Here is a 21,949-nt window from a genome sequence, read left to right on the forward strand (position 1 = left end):
TGGATACACTCCTGTTTCTCGCAAAACTATCCAACCTCGATCGTGTGGTACAAGAATGGTGCTTTAAGCGTTTGCATGCCATCCTCGTTGGGGTCAGTTTTTTTTTTTTGTCATCAGTCTACTGAATGGTTTGATGCGACCCGCCACGAATTCCTTTCCTGTGCTAACCTCTTCATCTCAGAGTAGCACTTGCAACCTACGTCCTCAATTATTTGCTGTCTTCCTCTACAGTTTTTGCCCTCTACAGCTCCCTCTAGTACCATGGAAGTCATTCCCTCATGTCTTAGCAGATGTCCTATCATCCTGTCCCTTCTCCTTATCAGTGTTTTCCACATATTCCTTTCCGATTCTGCGTAGAACCCCCTCATTCCTCAGTCCACCTAATTTTCAACATTCGTCTATAGCACCACATCTCAAATGCTTCGATTCTCTTCTGTTCCGGTTTTCCCACAGTCCATGTTTCACTACCATACAATGCTGTGCTCCAGACGTACATCCTCAGAAATTTCTTCCTCAAATTAAGGCCAGTATTTGATATTAGTAGACTTCTCTTGGCCAGAAATGCCTTTTTTGCCATAGCGAGTCTGCTTTTGATGTACTCCATGCTCCGTCCGTCGTTGGTTATTTTACTGCCTAGGAAGCAGAATTCCTTAACTTCATTGACTTCGTGACCATCAATCCTGATGTTAAGTTCCTCGCTGTTCTCATTTCTACTACTTCTCATTACCTTCGTCTTTCTCTGATTTACTCTCAAACCATACGGTGTACACATTAGACTGTTCATTCCGTTCAGCAGATCATTTAATTCTTCTTCACTTCCACTCAGGATAGCAATGTCATCAGCGAATCGTATCATTGATATCCTTTCACCTTGTATTTTAATTCCACTCCTGAATCTTTTTTTTATTTCCATCATTGCTTCCTCGATGTACAGATTGAAGAGTAGGGGCGAAAGGCTACAGCCTTGTCTTACACCCTTCTTAATACGAGCACTTCGTTCTTGATCGTCCACTCTTATTATTCCCTCTTGGTTGTTGTACATATTGTATATGACCCGTCTCTCCCTATAGCCTACCCCTACTTTTTTCAGAATCTCGAACAGCTTGCACCATTTTATATTGTCGAACGCTTTTTCCAGGTCGACAAATCCTATGAAAGTGTCTTGATTTTTCTTTAGCCTTGCTTCCATTATTAGCCGTAACGTCAGAATTGGCTCTCTCATCCCTTTACTTTTCCTAAAGCCAAAATGATCGTCACCTAGCGCATTCTCAATTTTCTTTTCCATTCTTCTTATATTATTCTTGTAAGCAGCTTCGATGCATGAGCTGTTAAGCTGATTGTGCGATAATTCTCGCACTTGTCAGCTCTTGCCGTCTTCGGAATTGTGTGGATGATGCTTTTCCGAAAGTCAGATGGTACGTCGCCAGACTCAAATATTCTACACACCAACGTGAATAGTCGTTTTGTTGCCACTTACCCCAATGATTTTAGAAATTCTGATGGAATGTTATCTATCCCTTCTGCCTTATTTGACCGTAAGTCCTCCAAAGCTCTTTTAAATTCCGATTCTAATACTGGATCCCCCACCTCTTCTAAATCGACTCCTGTTCCTTCTTCTATCACATCAGACAAATCTTCACCCTCATACAGGCTTTCAATGTATTCTTTCCACCTATCTGCTCTCTCCTCTACATTTAACAGTGGAATTCCCATTGCACTCTTAATGTTACCACCACTGCTTTCAATGTCACCAAAGGTTGTTTTGCTTTTCCTGTATGCTGAGTCTGTTCTTCCGACAATCATATCTTTTTCGATGTCTTCACATTTTTCCTGCAGCCATTTCGCCTTAGCTTCCCTGCACTTCCTATTTATTTCATTCCTCAGCGACTTGTATTTCTGTATTCCTGATTTTCCCGGAACATGTTTGTACTTCCTCCTTTCATCAATCAACTGAAGTATTTCTTCTGTTACCCATGGTTTCTTCGCAGCTACCTTTTTTGTACCTATGTTTTCCTTCCCAACTTCTGTGATGGCCCTTTTTAGAGATGTCCATTCCTCTTCAACTGTACTGCCTACTGCGCTATTCCGTATTGCTGTATCTATAGCATTAGAGAACTTCAAACGTATCTCATCATTCCTTAGTACTTCCGTATCCCACTTCTTTGCGTATTGATTCTTCCTGACTAATGTCTTGAACTTCAGCCTACTCTTCATCACTACTATATTGTGATCTGAGTCTATATCTGCTCCTGGGTACGCCTTACAATCCAGTATCTGATTTCGGAATCTCTGTCTGACCATGATGTAATCTAATTGAAATCTTCCCGTATCTCCCGGCCTTTTCCAAGTATACCTCCTCCTCTTGTGATTCTTCAACAGGGTATTCGCTATTACTAGCTGAAACTTGTTACAGAACTCAATTAGTCTTTCTCCTCTTTCATTCCTTGTCCCAAGCCAATATTCTCCTGTAACCTTTTCTTCTACTCCTTCCCCTACAACTGCATTCCAGTCGCCCATGACTATTAGATTTTCGTCCCCCTACACATACTGCATTACCCTTTCAATATCCTCATACACTTTCTCTATCTGTTCATCTTCAGATTGCGACGTCAGCATGTATTCCTGAACAATCGTTGTCGGTGTTGGTCTGCTGTCGATTCTGATTAGAACAACCCGGTCACTGAACTGTTCACAGTAACACACCCTCTGCCCTACCTTCCTATTCATAACGAATCCTACACCTGTTATACCATTTTCTGCTGCTTTTGATATTACCCGATACTCATCTGACCAGAAATCCTTGTCTTCCTTCCACTTCACTTCACTGACCCCTACTATATCTAGATTGAGCCTTTGCATTTCCCTTTTCAGATTTTCTAGTTTCCCTACCACGTTCAAGCTTCTGACATTCCACGCCCCGACTCGTAGAACGTTATCCTTTCGTTGATTATTCAATCTTTTTCTCATGGTAACCTCCCCCTTGGCAGTCCCCTCCCGGAGATCCGAATGGGGGACTATTCCGGAATCTTTTGCCAATGGAGAGATCATCATGACACTTCTTCAATTACAGGCCACATGTCCTGTGGATACACGTTACGTGTATTCCCTCCATATGGTTCGTTATAATCTCCATGAATCTTTTTACGATGTTAGTGGCTGTGTTGGATTGGAAACACTCTTAATTCAGCTCTGTAATCGTGGGCAGTATTGTCAAACACAAATCACTGGAGAGTGTGGTCCAACTTTCACCAACTCGGAAGTATTAGTTCCCCATGAGGAATGCAACTTTTGACTGTAAAATAACACAAGTTTATTGATGAAATTAAGTAACTTACATATTATTGCATGTTTGCGACTTTAATTATGTGTGACATGCACTGGTGTGCAAAAATGAGGGTCAAAAGTAACCATTGATGTGTCGCCAAGTAACATAGCTCGTTGAAACTTGGACTATACATTCATACAAAGACTATACACAGTAACTGCTACGGTATAGTATAATAGGTAACTGAAAGAAATATGCAATGAGACGAATGAAAATGACCCATTTATTCAAAAACAGTAATTACGTTAAGGTCTCTTCAATTTATGATGGCCCTCTGGGCATTACAAAAAGGCGGAGCATGGCTCTTAATAGGGAGTCTGATCACCATGAACAGCAATACATACTCTGCAACGTTCTCTCATGCTGGTAGCAAGGTTGGTGTCCATCCACAAAAATGAAGCTGGACCAAACGCACCTCCGAAAATATGCTGATGGGGGAGGATACAGTGTCACAATAACGTTGATTGGTGAGTGAATCATGTTCAAGGATTTAGCGATCAGTATGCCCCCGCAACATTATGCCTCTCAGCGACCATAACACCTGGATCACAAAAAAGATAAAGTTCGACATTGTTCCTGGGAGCATTACTTGTTCCCACCTCTAGCCATATAAGGGCACATCGAGAATCACTACTCAGACAGTCTGTTCTCTTCTGAGTTCTGCACATGACGACACTGCTTGTTGGTCCAGTCTTTATGTTCTTGGCAACACTGCAAACAGTGCCACAGATGTGGGAGTGTCAACGTTACTTAACATAATGGTCATCAGGCAAGTAGACTGCCCCCACGCAGTCACCATGTCACTGTGGAGAGTGCGATTGCTTGCCGTGCAGTCTTGTTAACTGTAGCTGTAATCGCAGACACCTGTTTCACAATGCTTCAGTCATCTGTAGCTGTAGTTTACTATGATCGACCACTTCATCTGCTTCAGGCAGCAGTGTCTGTGATTCAGAACGCTCCTGATGCACATGAAAAATTGCTGTGAGCAATACCAAACTCCTGTGCTACACTCGTCACAATTCGTCCTTCTTCCAGTTTCCTGATGATTCTTCCCCATGTGAAGTCATCCAGATGTCGTCTCCTGGCCATGTTGCAGTGAAGAACACAACCAAAGTTCTCGCTAATTAACACAGAGTGTCTTCTCTCGTTTCTCCAACTGTCTTATGTTGCGGGCCCAGCTCCGTTTGGTACTATGATCAAGTTGACCTCACGCCATGTGACGTCCAGCTTTCAGTGCATGACTGGAAGGCCTCTAGCAACTTTCTCCTGCACTTTCATTCATTTTCACCAAGTACTTAAAATTCATGGTAATGTATAGTGGTGTATCAAAGAGGGAACTGGAACAAAGGGGCCCATGTTCTCCTTCCCTCCCCTTGGCTTGGCGAGAACATTGCCTCCCGGTGAGAGTTCTGAGACAGATAATGACATTACGACCCCCGGGGCCAAAATGAATTAAGTTCTCCCTCCCCTCCTCTCTCCTTAATATAAATCAAATTCTGTGAATTTGTCATTCAAGTTCTGTACTCCATAATAAAAGGATCAGTGTCTTCCATCAAAAATAATAAGACATTATACTAAAAGTCTGGTTTATTAACAATTATGTTTTTAGAATACTTTTTTTTCATAGTTATTATACAATTTTTGTACCTTAAAAAGAAATAGTTTATACACATACACACAAATAGAGATACATCACACAGATAATATTATGTTTCCCATTTGTTATTTACATGCTATTCTATACAACACAACTTCCTTCCTATACACAGTATACAGAATAAATGGGAAACAACACTAATTGGTATGACTAGCAGCAGGTTAAGAAAAGACTGGCCACATGGACATGCATGCATACACATACTACTATTCCACACTGGTTATATACATGCTATTCTATATAACAAAACTGCTTTCCTATACACAGTATATGGAATAAATGGGAAACAAGATTAATTGGTACGACTAGCAGCAGGTTAAGAAACAAAACTGGCCACATACACATGCACACATACACATACTTCTATTTCACACACATACCCTAATTACATACCCATACATTCTCTCACCATCTCCCAAGCGAATAGTGTGGGAACAGGAGGGTGCTGATCCTGATCTCACAGTTGTACCATTTGTTGTGTTGGAGTGAGATACTGACTTTCAATTGCAGTACAGTGTGTACTATGAGATCTGATGATCAAAAGGTTACTTGTCACACCAAATGCAGATGTCGGGCTTGGCACCACCTGCGTAATCAAGCAGACACTCCTTGTATTCTTAAATTGTTAGAGCTGTTATACTACACAATGCCAACCCTTATCATGTCTTCCGGTAATGCTTATATTTTCTACCTGACCCTCACAAACTCCACAATCTGCGACCAATCAGTTCTTTTTGCATCAGACCATAGCTTTTAGGGATTATAATATCAACAGCATATCTAGACATGTCAGTTGCATTGGGATGGTACCTTATTACACCATATGGATCACAGCCCCTCACCCAGTAGATGAAATTGTCCTTATCCATATAAAATAACTTTGGATCACCGAAGTCTGGTTTCACAAACTCATAGTGGAAGTGCTACATGTGAAGTTTGGAAAGGTCCAATACACACATATTGAAATAGGCAGGTTTCCTAAACTCTCCTGAAACCTTTGTCATCTTCATAGCAACTGATCCTTGACAGGAGATAGTTGTCGTTATTGTGGTCTTCAGTCCAGGGACTGGTTTGATGCAGCTCTCCATGCTGCTCTATCCTGTGCAAGCTTCTTCATCTCCCAGTACCTACTGCAACCTACATCCTTCTGAATCTGTTTAGTGTATTTATCTCTTGGTCTCCCTCTATGATTTTTACCCTCCACACTGCCCTCCAATACTAAATTGGTGATCCCTTGATGCCTCAGAATATTTCCTATCAACCATCCCTTCTTCAAGTCAAGTTGTGCAATGAATTTCTCTTCTCCCCAATTCTATTCAATACCTCCTCATTAGTTATGTCATCTACTCATATAATCTTCAGCATTCTTCTGTAGCACCACATTTCGAAAGCTTCTATTATCTTCTTGTCTATACTATTTATCGTGCACGTTTCACTTCCGTACATGGCCACACTCCATACAAATACTTTCAAAAACGACTTCCTGATAATTAAATCTATACCCGACGTTAACAAATTTCTCTTCTTCAGAAACGCTTTCCTTGCCATTGCCAGTCTCAACTTTATATCCTCACTACTTCGACCATCATCAGTTATTTTGCTCCCCAAATAGCAAAACTCCTTTGCTACTTTAAGCGTCCCATTTCCTAATCTAATTCCCTCAGCATCACCCGATTTAATTCGACTACATTCCATTATCCTTGTTTTGCTTTTGTTGATGTTCATCTTATATCCTCCTTTCAAGACACTCTCCATTCCGTTCAGCTGCTTTTTCAGGCCTTTGCTGTCTCTGACAGAATTACAACGTCATCGGCGAACCTCAAAGTTTTTACTTCTTCTCCACGAATTTTAATTCCTACTCCTAATTTTTCTTTTGTTTCCTTTACTGCTTGCTCAATGTACAGATTGAATAACATCGGGGATAGGCTACAACCCTGTCTCACTCCTTTCCCAACAACTGCTACCCTTTCATGCCCCTCGACTCTTATAACTGCCATCTGGTTTCTGTAAAAATTGTAAATAGCTTTTCGCTCCCTATATTTTACCCCAACCACCTTCAGAATTTGAAAGAGAGTATTCCAGTCAACCTATTGTCGAAAGCTTTCTCTAAGTCTACAAAAGCTAGAAACGTAGGTTTGCCTTTCCTTAATCTATTTTCTAAGATAAGTCATAGTGTCAGTATTGCCTCACGTGTTCCATCAATTCTACGGAATCCAAACTGATCTTTCCCGAGGTCGGCTTCAACCAGTTTTTCCATTCGTCTGTAAAGAATTCGTGTTAGTATTTTGCAGCCGTGGCTTATTAAACTGATAGTTCGGTAATTTTCACATCTGTCAACACCTGATTTCTTTGGTATTGGGATCATTATATTATTCCTGAAGTCTGAGGGTATATCGCCTGTCTCATACATCTTGCTCACCAGTTGGTAGAGTTTTGTCAGGGCTGGCTCTCCCAAGGCTATCAGTAGTTGTAATGGAATGTTGTCTACTCCCAGGGTCTTGTTTCGGCTTAGGTCTTTCAGTGCTCTGTCAAACTCTTCACGCAGTATCCTGTCTCCCATTTCATCTTCATCTACATCCTCTTCCATTTCCGTAATATTGTCCTCAAGAACATCGCCCTTGTATAGACCCTCTATATACTCCTTCCACCTTTCTGCTTTCCCTTCTTTGCTTAGAACTGGGTTTTCATCTGAGCTCTTGATATTCATACAAGTGGTTCTCTTTTTCCCAAAGGTCTCTTTAATTTTCCTGTAGGCAGTATCTATCTCACCCCCTAGTGATATACGCCTCTACATCCTTACATTTGTCCTCTAGCCATCCCTGCTTTGCCATTTTGCATTTCCTGTCGATCTCGTTTTTGAGACGTTTGTATTCCTTTTTGCCTGCTTCATTTACTGCATTTTTGTATTTTCTCCTTTCATCAATTAAATTCAATATCTCTTCTGTTACCCAAGGATTTCTATTAGCCCTCGTCTTTTTACCTACTTGATCCACTGCTGCCTTCACTATTTCATCTCTCAAAGCTACCCATTATTCTTTTACAGCATTTCTTTCGCGCATTCTTGTCAATCGTTCCCTAATGCTTTCCCTGAAACTCTGTACAACCTCTGGTTCTGTCAGTTTATCCAGGCTCCATCTCCTTAATTTCCCACCTTTTGCAGTTTCTTCAGTTTTAATCTACAGTTCATAACCAATAAATTGTGGTCAGAGTCCACATCTGACCCAGGAAATGTGTTACAATTTAAAACCTGGTTCCTAAATCTCTGTCTTGCCAATTATATAATATATCTGAAACCTTCGTATACAAGCTTCTTTTATGCTTCTTAAAGCAAGTGTTAGCTATGATTATGTTATTCTCTGTGTAAAATTCTACCAGGCAACTTCCTCTTTTGTTCCTTACCCCCATTCCATATTCACCTACTACGTTTCCTAGTCTTCCTTTTCCTACTATCGTATTCCACTCAGCCATGACTATTAAATTTTCGTCTCCCTTCACTATCTGAATAATTTCTTATATCTCAGCATACATTTCATCAATCTCTTCGTCATCTGCGGAGCTAGTTGGCATATAAACTTGTACTACTGTGGTAGGCGTGGGCTTCGTATCTATCTTGGCCATAATAATACGTTCACTATGCTGTTTGTAGTAGCTTACCGGCATTCCTATTTTTTTTATTCATTATTAAACCTACTCCTGCATTGCCCCTATTTGATTTTGTATTTATAGCCCCGTATTCACCTGACCAGAAGTCTTGTTCCTCCTGCCATTGAAATTCACTAATTCCCACTATATCTAACTTTAACCTATCCATTTCCCTTTTAAATTTTCTAACCTACCTGCCCGATTAAAGGATCTGCCATTCCACGCTCTGACCCATAGAACGTCAGTTTTCTGTCTCCTGATATCAACGTCTGCCTGAGTAGTCCCCGACCGGAGATCCGAATGGGGACTATTTTACCTCCGGAATATTTTATCTAAGAGGACGCCATCGTCATTGAACCATTCGGTAAAGGTGCATGCCCTCGGGAAAAATTATGGCTGTAGTTTCCCCTTGCTTTCAGCCATTCGCAGTACCAGCACAGCAAGGCCGTTTTGGTTAGTGTTACAAGGCCAGATCAGTCCATCATCCAGACTGTTGCCCCTGCAACTACTGAAAAGGCTGCTGCCCCTCTTCAGGAACTACACGTTTGTCTGGCCTCTCAATAGATACCCCTCCATTGTGGTTGCACCTACGGTATAGCTAACTGTATCGCTGAGGTACGCAAGCCTCCCCACCAACGGCAAGGTCCATGGTTCATAGGGAGTCGCAGCATAGAACTGCATTGCAGTTAATGGTAGGATGCATGGGTTCAAGTCGGAAACTCACTTACCAAGATGTGCAGGCATGCACTAAGGAAAGTGATAAGGTTTCAGTAGCTTGCATTACAGTTATCTATCAGAACTTGTGAAATCTGATACCCAAATGCGCCAGCAACTAAAAATTCAGTCATGTGATTCACCTGATGATCGTTAATGGTGAGGGGGAAGGGGGGGGGGCAGGGGCGTGATGCTGTGCTGCTAGGTCCAGAATGATGGCAAGATGATCCATGGTATGGGGCTTGTGGAAGCAATGGCCCAGACAGCAGTACACATACGGCAATATTGTCAGCACAGCAGCATTGACGGTGTTATTGTTGTCAGTACAAAGCTCGCCTTGGACACTTTCATCACTCATGCAAAAGAAAAAAAAGGAGACTGTTAAGTATCATGTGTATAAGAGACATATGCAGACGCCAATAATAATAATAATTCCCAGTACTTATGTGGAAAATCATTGGCATTGTTATAGCCACATAAGGACTTCAATCATACATCATCACACCATTTATCAGAATATTCGATTCTAATATTTTATTCAGCTTTGGAGCAACATCCATCTCAGTGTAATTGGGTGTGGCATAGTCAGAATGATGGATTTCAATATTTTATTCATCTCAGCGTCAATAAAACAGACATTCATATCTCACATTCAGATTAATGGTTTTTAATATTTTATCCAACTCAGCATAAGCATCAGTCTAAAAGTGAGCAGGTGTGGCATCATCCCATTCAGACCTCACAACACTGCCATCGACAGCACCTAGAACAGAAACAACAACATCTCATAACTAATGCACAGATGTATGAATTAATATTGATAAACATCAGTTACGACTGCTACATAAGAATGCAGTCCTTAGTAATAGGAGTGCCTCCTTTGTGGAGTTATGTTCATTCTGTCCTATGGTGCATCTCTATAATTGTAGCAAATCTCCCAGAATGAAAGCTAATAACATTTCATGAGCACCATATGCACGTGTATAACACTCTTATGTGAAATATAATGTACATATTTAGGTCTCTGTCACATCCTCTCACATTAGGGATGTGATCAAGCTACGTATTTCTATAAAAACACGTTGTATAAAGAACATGCACACATAAAGAGGGTTCATAAGTATTTCTATTCGTATTCACCTTAATATGTCACTGATGTTCCAGTTGGAGAAGGCTCTGCGATAGTGACAGACTGCATATCTTCTGCTCTGATCACTTCAATCTCATTGAAAAATTCTCTAAGAGAGAGAGAAAAAAACATGATGTTCGAGAACCAGATTATTATTCACACAAACAGAAAGAGAGAGAGAGAGAGAGAGAGAGAGAGAGGTCTATGCAATATTCACAGTATTCGCCTGTTAAAGGTATTGGAAGCCAACCGCCATCCTCTGAAGCACCCATCACCAGTCAGGTCCTGAGTTGTGTTCCCATTTACTTAATATCAGAGATGCTTTCCAGTTCTTACTGTGGTAGCATCATCCATGGCACTGCTTTTCATCTTTTCAGATGTTATTTCGTTACAGAATGGCACCCAAGTAATGTCTTGAAGCAAAGTGCCTCTTTTTTTATAGGCAGTTGGATCCCATCTCCATAGTTACAAGTCGGAACCTGTAGAGATAAGAGTAACACATCAGCCACTGGTGAGATTGCAGAGCATTGATCAACTCTGTTATCTTGTTGGCAGTGGCAGTGATCAAATAAAAGTATATTAGTGTTGGTGGGTCTGACAGGATATTGCTATCTTATCGTATTCCACCTCCCACATATGGGGTGACGACTACCACTCACTGTGTCAGTATGAGGACCGAACTCAAGGCTGTCATACCGCTGTGTTGGTTGTGAACCAGATAATGATGTCATGCCATGAGCCCTGTTTGTGTCAACTGGCACACAACTCATGGCCCCCACCACAGCAAAGAGCAGCCAGCCTGTTCTGTGGAGGTTGACCAGCATGCTGCGGTCACAGCCGACCTGCTCTGTGCAGATGTGCCTCCGTTAGTATAGAAATACAGTCTTTAAGACTGAACATTTCCCAGATGAAGTATGTATCTTGGTTTTCATATCAAATGATCGGAATTTTTCTACAGTCGACTATCGTCGGTTCCAGCAGCATATAATAAGAGACATCTAAAATTATATCTCCCATCCTTGACAAGTTGCACTGGCATTATGTGATGACTACTTATCTGAAACTGTATGTCGTGGAGGAACTGAATATATAAAAAGTTTATTAGTACTGCAACTTAAATGCATTTCTACACCATCTGAAGTACACAAAAAACCATTTCTGCCCTCTTCAGCATACTTTACATTGACTCTTTGAGTAGATGGACATCCATACATTTCAGGGTTCCAAACAACCATGTCCTATGTTCTTGATCATTTCACGAATCCATGACATCTTCTCACAGCCCTTGACATAAACGATGCTGGCTGCGTGATCAAAGTTTTGAACCAATGTCGCCATATTTTCGTATGCCATCTCATCAACATTCTATCATTTTAATGGTGTAAGCGCATTAACCATGCCACAGTATTATGGTACACATCACTGTTATAACCAGTTGAGATAAGTCAACGAATGTGGAAAATGTTATTAATACACATCCATCGTTGGTGAATGTGACAAACGCTGCATCCTTAAACACAAGTTGTCCACACTCCTCATAAATGCCTTGTGTGTCCCCTGTGACGTTTACACTTTGAGGTGTCATCATGAAATGTCACAGATTTGAAGCAGCAGCTCTACATTCATAGTAATCACTTTATAATCCGTGGGGAATAATTTATCACACAATCGTGCAGCAGTAATGCATATGCTACTGTGTTTGAGGGGAAATTAGTTGATGATCCAAATTCAATACAGATGTCTATCAGTCTCAGCTTCACGCTTTCGTTTTGCTTTGAGCAGTCAATCATGACAATGGTTGCTAATTCTTTGAACTGCTGAGAGTTGAGAATGTATCCAAGTTCATCGCTGTCATAGTAAGAAGAGCAAAACCTCTTGTACATGTCACACAATAGACTTATATTGTTATTACCCCAGTCACACTGTAGATTATCATAAGGATAGAATACACAATTCAAGTATATTCTAGTATTGGTTAGAATACAATTGTTGAATACGATAGAATCCGTTTTTTCATTTCTGCTTCTGTCTGTTTGCAGAGCCAGAATAATATATCTGTGTATCGCTAGCAGAACTGTTGTTTTAATTGTTCATGTTTGCGTGGACGTCTTCAATAGAACTGGATATTTTTACAGCTAACATGAACAGAAATTTAATGGAAATTTGACACCTGAACTCCATACACAGAGAATTTTCAGATGCTCCTCGTCTGTTACAGGAAGATGGGGCATCTTCCATACCAAAGCATCAAACATAATTTTATTCAATTCTTACACTCCCTGAATCTATGAGTTATTATCTGTAGTACTTCAAACTAGAATCAGTTCTTGTTTAGCATTCGAGATGATATGTCAATTATACTCAAAGAAAACCATATACTCAAAGAAAACCATAATCATTTTGTGCAGGATACATACAGTAATGTGATTACTTATCAAGCCATCTATGATCCATCCTGCATTTTGTAGACCATTCAAGTCCAAAGTTGAGGCAGAAACATTTTTTTTGTAGAGTCGATGTGATTCCAACATTCCTTGTGCAGTCGGCTTCGACATTACTAAGTTAGTATCTTATTTCTTGAAACAGGAAGGCAAACGCATTACATGTATATTATGATGCTGTTGCTGGAGAGCTTTCACCCTTTTTCATAAATGTTCCTTCCATGTTTACGAAATTGTCGCTCAGAATTGTTAAATCATCTTGGTGTTGAATACAAATCCTTATCTCAAAATTATTATTAAATTTTACTGAAGCAAAAGGTTGATGAGAGAAATACTCCTGGTAAGTGATCCACTCATCATATTGAATTGGGGCCATTGCATCAGGTAGTGTCATTGTGAATGTTCAATCATGTCGATTTCAGAAACTCATAACTCTCCTGTGTTATCATGTTGTCTTGCCACGAACAGGTGTACTGACGGGGGTGTGTGCATCGGTTTCATACTTCATACCCATGCTGTTACTGCTTCAGGTGAACACATACTACAATTTCCTCTCCTCCAAAATCGACTGTATCCATTATATTCAACTCGAGTAGTCTAATGTCTGAACAGTTAATAGGAGGTATATTGAATTCCTTGACACTACAGTGTCAAGGAATCTGTAGACTGTTTGTATTAATCGGTCATTGGGACACGAATTTGTTGTGATATTACACTTGACACCGATCGTGCTAACTCGTAGAATGTTCACTGCTACATCCAACTCAAACATTTTATCAGCATTGTTCTCCAAAACGTAACTCCTTGAGAAGGCCAGTAGTGGTCCTATTGAACCTTCTCAGCTAAAGTCTATTGTCTGTTTTGTCGTTTTCATCTCTGTTTTAAATACGTTAATGTACACACCTAAGTCAAACCCTTTTACAGACCGTTTTATAACTGCATTTGGATCATCAGTATCGCAGCTTTACCACTTCTTAAATGTAGTCTGTTGTTCACTTCAGCGATATTAAGTATGTTGTTGAATGATTCGGGAAGCCCGCATCTCGTGGTCGTGCGGTAGCGTTCTCGCTTCCCACGCCCGGGTTCCCGGGTTCGATTCCCAGCGGGGTCAGGGATTTTCTCTGCCTCGTGATGGCTGGGTGTTGCGTGATGTCCTTAGGTTAGTTAGGTTTAAGTAGTTCTAAGTTCTAGGGGACTGATGACCATAGATGTTAAGTCCCATAGTGCTCAGAGCCATTTGAATGATTCGAGACTGATCTATTCAAAACTCCACTCTTCGTTGCTCAGCTCTATTGGTGAAAAGTAATTCACACTTAATACTGATGATCTATCTTTTAACGTTAGAGTGTATGACATCCCATGTGAAGCTCAACTGTTGCAATGAGATGCATGATGCTTTTTGTTATGAGATTTTCAAGAGGAACATTAGGCAGAAATGTTCCCAGATGTATGAATATAAGTCTGGGTAGCGTCGAAAATTGCAGTACACACATGTTAGCAAAGAAGTTGTCCAGTTCTTTGGGCGGCTGTAAATCCGCATATCAGCCAAAGTGATACAGGTTATCTCTCACTCCCTCTCTTTTTTTTTTAAACACACGCAACTCGGCTGGTTCCAGACCTTTCTGCAACATCTAAATTTATAATCCTACACTCTTTGGATCCACATCATCTATGGCAACATATTACACATAAACACTCCATGAACTCTTGGGAATTTGAGTTTTTTGACAAATTTGAACAGACCTGTATTTTTAAGTGACCTGTCCAGTTGTATAGTTAGGGGACTTTTTTCATAAACAGGCCATGTCCTTTCTTGTATAGTTTTAAATATAGTAGTTTCCCAACTGCGTCAGACTCCATTATTCTGTAATGCCTTTTTCCCTCCTGTAGTTGCGGCTCTGCATTTTGTGAGTTGTTGACTGTTTGGGATATGGCCACCACCGCTCCTGATAAAGGAATCAATAGCAGATAGACCTGCAAGTGCTGGAATTGGGAATAGGACAATTCCACCAGATGTCTTAGGCATTGGTAGAACCCTAGGCATTTTAAAACGTCTTCTTCTTACTCCTTTCTGCTTCAAGGCACTTTTCCCTATCGCCACCGCTGACAGGATGCATTTTTTTAAACATCCCACAGGTTTTTCACCTGTCCTTTAGTGTACAACGAGCTGCGCCTATAACTTGTCAGAAATTTATCCCAGCACACAATTTAAGTTTGGCAAGCATGCTGCAATACGAAGTCCTACGTCTCTGTCTCTCCTTTGACGCATTTACTTATTAGCCTTTTCAGCTAAAATTCGTTTGGATTTGGTACATTCTGCCAAACCTTGATTTGAAGCTATTGATAAATCACGTTCCTTGCAGGCCTTGTCTAGTAGATTAGTCCCTCACACAAGGAGACATTTTTTCAGCTTCATTCTACGTCTACTTTAACTGTTTAGAGAAATGTGCAATTCAACTCATAACTTAACCTCTGGAATCAGCTCTGATGCACTTCCTAGCAGTCATGTTAAGCTACTGCACTGTTTGTAGTTTGCGCACTCTGTTATATACAAAATTGTGATCATTCAAAAAACTGATGTGTGATGCTGGAAAGCGTTGTTCCGTTGATGCATTATAACATGTTCTATGAGAAATATGCTCAGCTCATAGATATTCTGTAGATGTACAGTGTAAAAATTCTCAGCAATTTCTTCGCCTTTTACTCTCCTTTTGGATTTGTACATTGCACTTTGGGTAATGTAAATACCTCTTTTGACCAGTTCAACATGGAATATTTCTCAAGTGCACTCTTGTGGTTTTAAATACACACCAAATCACCTACCTTGAATTTCTGCTTGCATGGATCCACCATTTTAATATGATTGTCTACTACATTTAGAACCTTATTAGCATGAACATCAATTGGCTTCATTTTAATCAGTGATGTGTGGTTCGCCTATAGTGTCCAGTGATTTGTGGAGAGTATCTATATATTTGTATGAACCATGAAGATTAAATGTCGTACATATCGTTCATTATCTTTCTGTTCAAACTCTCAAGAATACTCACCTTCATGTGGTAGAATGTCGAATAGTGTTTTATTCCATTCCAACTGGAATTCGATAGTAGGAAAAGGAATAGAAAGAAAAGTAGTAGGTGAACATGGAATGCGGGAAGGAATGAAAGAGGAAGCCTCCTGGTAGAATTCTGCACAGAAAATAACTTAATCATAGCTAACACTTGCTTTAAGAAACATGAAAGAAGGTTGTGTACGTGGAAGAGGCCTGAAGACACTAGAAGGTTTCAGATAGATCATATAACTGATAAGACAGAGATTTAAGAACGAGGTTTTAAATTGTAAGACTTTTCCACGGGCAGATGTGGACTCTGACCACAATCTACTGGTTATAAACTGTTGATTAAAACTGAAGAAACTGCAAAAAGGTGGGAATTTAAGGAGATGGGACCTGGATAAACTGAAAGAACCAGAGGTTGTACAGAGTTTCGGGGAGAGCATAAGGGAACAATTGACAGGAATGGGGGAAAGAAATACAGTAGAAGAATAATGGGTAGATTTGAGGGATGAAGTAGTGAAGGCAGCAGAGGATCAAGTAGGTAAAAAGACGAGGGCTAGTAGAAATCCTTCGGAAAAGAAGAGATATTGAATTTAATTGATGAAAGGAGAAAATATAAAAATGCAGTAAATGAAGCAGGCAAAAAGGAATGCAAACGTCTCAAAAATGGGATCGACAGGAAGTGCAAAATGGCTGAGCAGGGATGGCTAGAGGACAAATGTAAGGATGTAGAGGCTTATCTCACGAGGGGTTAGATAGATACTGACTACAGGAAAATTAAAGAGACCTTTGGAGAAAAGAGAACCACTTGTACGAATATCAAGAGCTCAGATGGAAACCCAGTTCTAAGCAAAGAATGGAAAGCAGAAAGGTGGAGCGAGTATATAGAGGGTCTATACAGGGGAGATGTTCTTGAGGATAATATTATGGAAATGGAAGAGGACGTAGATGAAGACGAAATGGGAAATATGACATTGCGTGAAGACCTAAGTCAAAACAAGGCCCCAGGAGTAGACAACATTCCATTAGACCTACTGATAGCCTTGGGAGAGCCAGTCCTGGCAAAATTCTACCATCCGGTGAGCAAGGTGCATGAGGCAGGTGAAATACCCTCAGACATCAAGAATAATATAATAATTCCAGTCCCAAAGAAAGCAGGTGTTAACAGGTATGAAAATTACCGAACTATCAGTTTAATAAGCCACGGTTGCAGAATACTAACACAAATTCTTTACAGACGAATGGAAAACCTGGTAGAAGCAAACCTAAGGAAAGATCAGTTTGGATCCGTAGAAATGTTGCAACACACAAGGCAATACTGACCCTACGAATTATATTAGAAGATAGATTAAGGAAAGGCAAACAGACATTTCTAGCATTTGCAGACTTAGAGAAAGCTTTTTGCAATGTTGACTGGAATACTCTCTTTAAAATTCTAAAGGTGGCAGGGGTAAAATACAGGGAACAGAAGGCTATTTACAATTTGTACAGAAACCAGATGGCAGTTACGACAGTTGAGGGACACAAAAAGGAAACACTGGTTGAGAAGGGAGTGAGACAAGGTTGTAGCCTATTCCCAATGTTATTCAATCTGTATATTGAGCAAACAGTAAAGGAAACAAAAGAAAAAGTTGGAGTAGGAATTAAAATCCATGGAGAAGAAATAAAAACATTGAGGTCTGCCAATAACATTGTAATTCTGTCGGCGACAGCCAAGGACCTGGAAGAGCAGTTGAACAGAATGAACAATATCTTGAAAGGAGGATATAAATGACCACCAACAAAATCGAAACGAGGATAATGGAATGTATTCAAATTAAATCAGCTGATGCTGAGGGAATTAGATTAGGAAATGAGACACTTAAATTAGTAAATGCGTTTTTCTGTTTGGGGAGCAAAATAACTGAAGATGGTCGAAGAAGAGAGGATATAAAGTGTATACTGGCAATTGTAAGGAAAGCTTTTCTGAAGAAAAGAAATTTGTTAACATTGAGTATTGATTTAAGTGTTAGGAAGTCTTTCCTGGAAGTATTTGTATGGAGTGTATGGAAGTGAAACATGGATGATAAATGGTTTAGACAAGAAGAGAATAGAAGGTTTCGAAATGTGGTGCTACAGAAGAATGCTGGAGATTAGATGGGTAGATAACGTAACTAATGAGGAGGTACTGACCACAATTGGGGAGAAGAGGAATTTGTGGCATAACTTGACTACAAGAAGGCATCGGTTTGTAGGACATGTTCTGAGGCATCAAGGGATCAGCAATTTAGTATTGGAGGGCATTGTGGAGACTAAAAATTGTAGTGGAAGACCAAAAGATGAATGCACTAAGCAGATTCATAAGGCTTTAGGTTGCAGTAGTTACTGGTAGATGAAGAAGCTTGCACAGGATAGAGCAGCATGGAGAGCTGCATCAAACCAGTCCCTGGACTGAAGACCATAACAACAACAAGCCATTCCACTAGATTACTGTCCTGAAATGCCTGTTCTAAAATTCGCCATCATGGTAGTTTTGAAGGTTGTCAAGGCACTGATTCATCCCTCTCTGCAGCAACTGTTCAAACATCTGCTCAATGTCCTTCCCAGTCTTGCTTTCACAGGTAGGACCCAGGCAAATCTGGAATACCTATATACAGCTACTGAAATATATTTGAATCCTTTATTCACCCATAAATATTGTCTCATATCTATGAGATCTACCTCCACAAATCGTCCAACCCTTATATTATATGCATCTATGCGGCGATGTTTTGCGCGCCAGTTTATGGAGTTCTCGGACCACTATCTCAATAAGAATTATTATTCAGTAATGCGTCATTCTAAAAGCACTGAAATGATTTACGCTGTTGTATCCACGTGAACTGTGTACCCTGCAGCAGCTGATTCTGGAAACAGTTGTAGCCATTCTATTATTTCGTTGGGGTTGTCGTAGTAAATGTACTGCAGAAGTAGAAATTTCAGCTTTTTACGCTGAATGTCAGGGCCTTGCTTGCAGTCAACAATGAAGATGGTTCAGATGGCTCTAAGCACTATGGGACTTAACATCTGAGGTTATCAGTCCGCTAGACTTAGAACTAATTAAACCTAACTAACCTAAGGACATCACATACATCCATGCCCGAGGCAGGATTCGAAATAGCAACTGTTAGCAGAAGCGCGGTTCCGGACTGAAGCGGCTAGAGCCGCTCGGTCACAACGGCCGGCTACAATCAACAAATGGGTTGATCTTTCAAGACGATAATGCACGAGAACACCACACCCAATTTGTGAATATTTTCCTCCATGAGAAATGAATCGACTGAATATAATGATCTGTGGTATCTGCTGACATAAAATCAACTGCACATACTTGGAACCAGTTGAAAAATGCAATCTGTCATTAGTGGGACTCCCCTCATGCACTGGATGGCCTCAGAAGGCCACCATCGAAGAGTGTGACAAACTGAGCAGAAACTTCTCGGTCGCTTTGTGAACAGGCATGCCAATAAGGATACTAGCATATTTTGAAGGTTGTCAAGGCACTGATCCATCCCTCTGTTCAGCAATCGTTCAAACACCTGCGCAATTTCCTTACTGTTTTGTTTTTGTTTCACTTTCAAATACACTTTTAAGACAAAAAATCTACACGCACGTAAGAATTATTCATATAGGATGGAAATCGCTAGATATGATGTACATGTACAGACAAACAAATAATGCCGACTGCAAAAAAAATTGGCTGATTTACTCGAGTGAAAGAGCTTTACAAATTGAGTACTGCTTTAACCTATTGGTCCACATCTGGCCTTTATGCAAGCAGTTATTCCACTTGGCACTGATTGATGAAGTTCTTGGATGTCCTTGTGAGGGATATTATGTCACATTCTGTCGAAGTGGCGCATTAAATCGTCAAAATCGCCAAATGGTTGTAGTGCCCTACCCCTAATGCTCCAGACGTTCTTAATTTGGAAGAGATCTGGTCGCCTTGCCATCCAAGGTAGTGTTAGTCATGCATGAAGACAAGCAGTAGACTCACGTTATGTGTAGTCAGGCATCATCTTGCCCATGTAAGCCCAGGATGGTTGCCATAAGGGGCAACAAAATTGGGCATAGACTATCGTCGATGTACTGCTATGCTATACTGGTGCTGTAGATGGCAACAAAGGGGGTTCTGCTATGACAAGAAATGGCACCCCAGACCATCACTCCTGGTTCTCGGAGTGTATGGGGGCAACAGTCAGTTGGCGCCCCCCCACCCCTCCCCCATTAAAGCATTTGGTGCATTATGTGCAGCGTCCTCCATCCAGCTCGGGGTTTTAATGATCTAACGCACGCCAAATATGCAGATTTTGGCACTGACTTGCTTAGTTTGGGAAGCTTTTTCACTTGATTAAATTATCTATTTTTTCTGAAATTGTAATCATTTAGCCGGCCTGAGTGGCCGAGAGGTTATAGGCGCTACAGTCTGGAACCGCGCGACCGCTACGATCGCAGTTTCGAATCCTGCCTCGGGCATGGATGTGTGTGATGTCCTTAGGTTAGTTAGGTTTAAGTAGTTCTAAGTTCTAGGGGACTGATGACCTCAGAAGTTAAGTCCCATAGTGCTCAGAGCCATTTGAACCATTTTTTGTAATCATTTGTTTGTCTGTAGATGTACAGCACACCTACCGATTTCCGTCCAATTTGCGCAATCTCTTCGTGGTGCGTCGTTTACTTCTTGTTTTCTTTTTTTCCCAGAGTGTATTTTATTTAATTTCATAAGAGTTATTCCTTCATTTCTTGCTCCCCCTTGAATCTAAACCCATACATGTTCGCAGTTAGAAAGCTAGTTCCGCATATTTAACATCCCGTTACAAATATTTTCCAACAACACAGACTGCATCACCTATATCTGCTGTTGAACAGTTGAATAACAGCGGAGTCCAGAGAAAGTACTCGCGTAGCCTAGTTACATCGAACAGCCTGACATGACAAGGGTCAATCTAGTTCCCTTACGTCTCCAGAACCACACACAATTTCAATAAAATTTCTCTACCACGGTACCCCATCATGATCGACAACATTAGTATCAGTAGGACACGATCGTAACATTGGACAAATGGATACCAATGCAACAAAAAACATTTGCCATTTCATTTCTGACCATCGGAGGTTCGAGTCCTCCCTCAGGCATGTGTGTGTGTGTGTGTGTGTGTGTGTGTGTGTGTGTGTGTGTGTGTGTGTGTGTGTGTTGTCTTTAGCGTAAGTTAGTTTAAGGTAGATTAAGTAGTGTGTAAGCCTAGGGACCGATAACCTTAGCAGTTTGGTCCCATGGGAACTTACCACAAATTTCCAAATTTTTTTCATTTCTGAACAACAATACGACTCTCACACAGCACTTTCTCCTTGTTATGGGGTACCAGAAGGCGCATCTCAAACCTCTGCTAATTGGCTGAAATGGAGCAGAATGATGAACAAGGGCACTGTAGACCTGCTATTGGACGCTAAAAGCTTGGAGACAGTGAATCTAAAGTGATGAGCTGCATTACACTTTGGCACTAGTTAAGTATATATGATGCAATCACCTTATGTTCAGAGCTCGAAACCAGAAGCATGGCACACGAAATTTAAGAAAGATCTAGAGACCAAGTACTTCTAAATCTACATGCCTACTCTGCACTTCACAAATAAGTGCTTAACAGAGTGTTCATTGAATCACCTTTAGGCTTTGTATCTACTGCTCCACTCTCGAAGAACATGCAGGAAAAACAAACTGTTAAAATTTTCCGTGCGAGCCCCAGTTTCTATTATTTTATTAGTATGTTCATTCCTTCTTCTTTTGGTGGGTGTCAATACAATATTAACGCTTTTGGGGAGAAACACTGGTGCCTCAAATTTCCTGAAAAGACTCGCCACAATGACAACTGTCTTTGTGTTAGTGACTACCCCCCAATTTGTAGATCATGTCTGTGACACATTTTCCCCTATTTCATGGTAATATAAATGAGCTGCACATCTTTGAAATTTT

At 40.6% G+C, this 21,949-nt stretch overlaps 1 long non-coding RNA gene across 1 annotated transcript in view; it reads right to left on the reverse strand.

The window, feature by feature from the left end:
* Positions 1–9,883: 9,883 nt before the first annotated feature.
* LOC124789464 overlaps positions 9,884–21,949 on the reverse strand; it is a 55,554-nt gene continuing 43,488 nt past the window's right edge. The window contains exons 2-3 of the long non-coding RNA XR_007016122.1: positions 10,479–10,576; positions 9,884–10,101 (exon numbers count right to left, since the gene is read on the reverse strand). This is a non-coding gene — a long non-coding RNA (uncharacterized LOC124789464). The remainder of the gene's footprint in view (positions 10,102–10,478; positions 10,577–21,949) is intronic.

Source organism: Schistocerca piceifrons, chromosome 3 (genome assembly GCF_021461385.2).
Source record: "Schistocerca piceifrons isolate TAMUIC-IGC-003096 chromosome 3, iqSchPice1.1, whole genome shotgun sequence".
NCBI lineage: Eukaryota > Metazoa > Arthropoda > Insecta > Orthoptera > Acrididae > Schistocerca > Schistocerca piceifrons.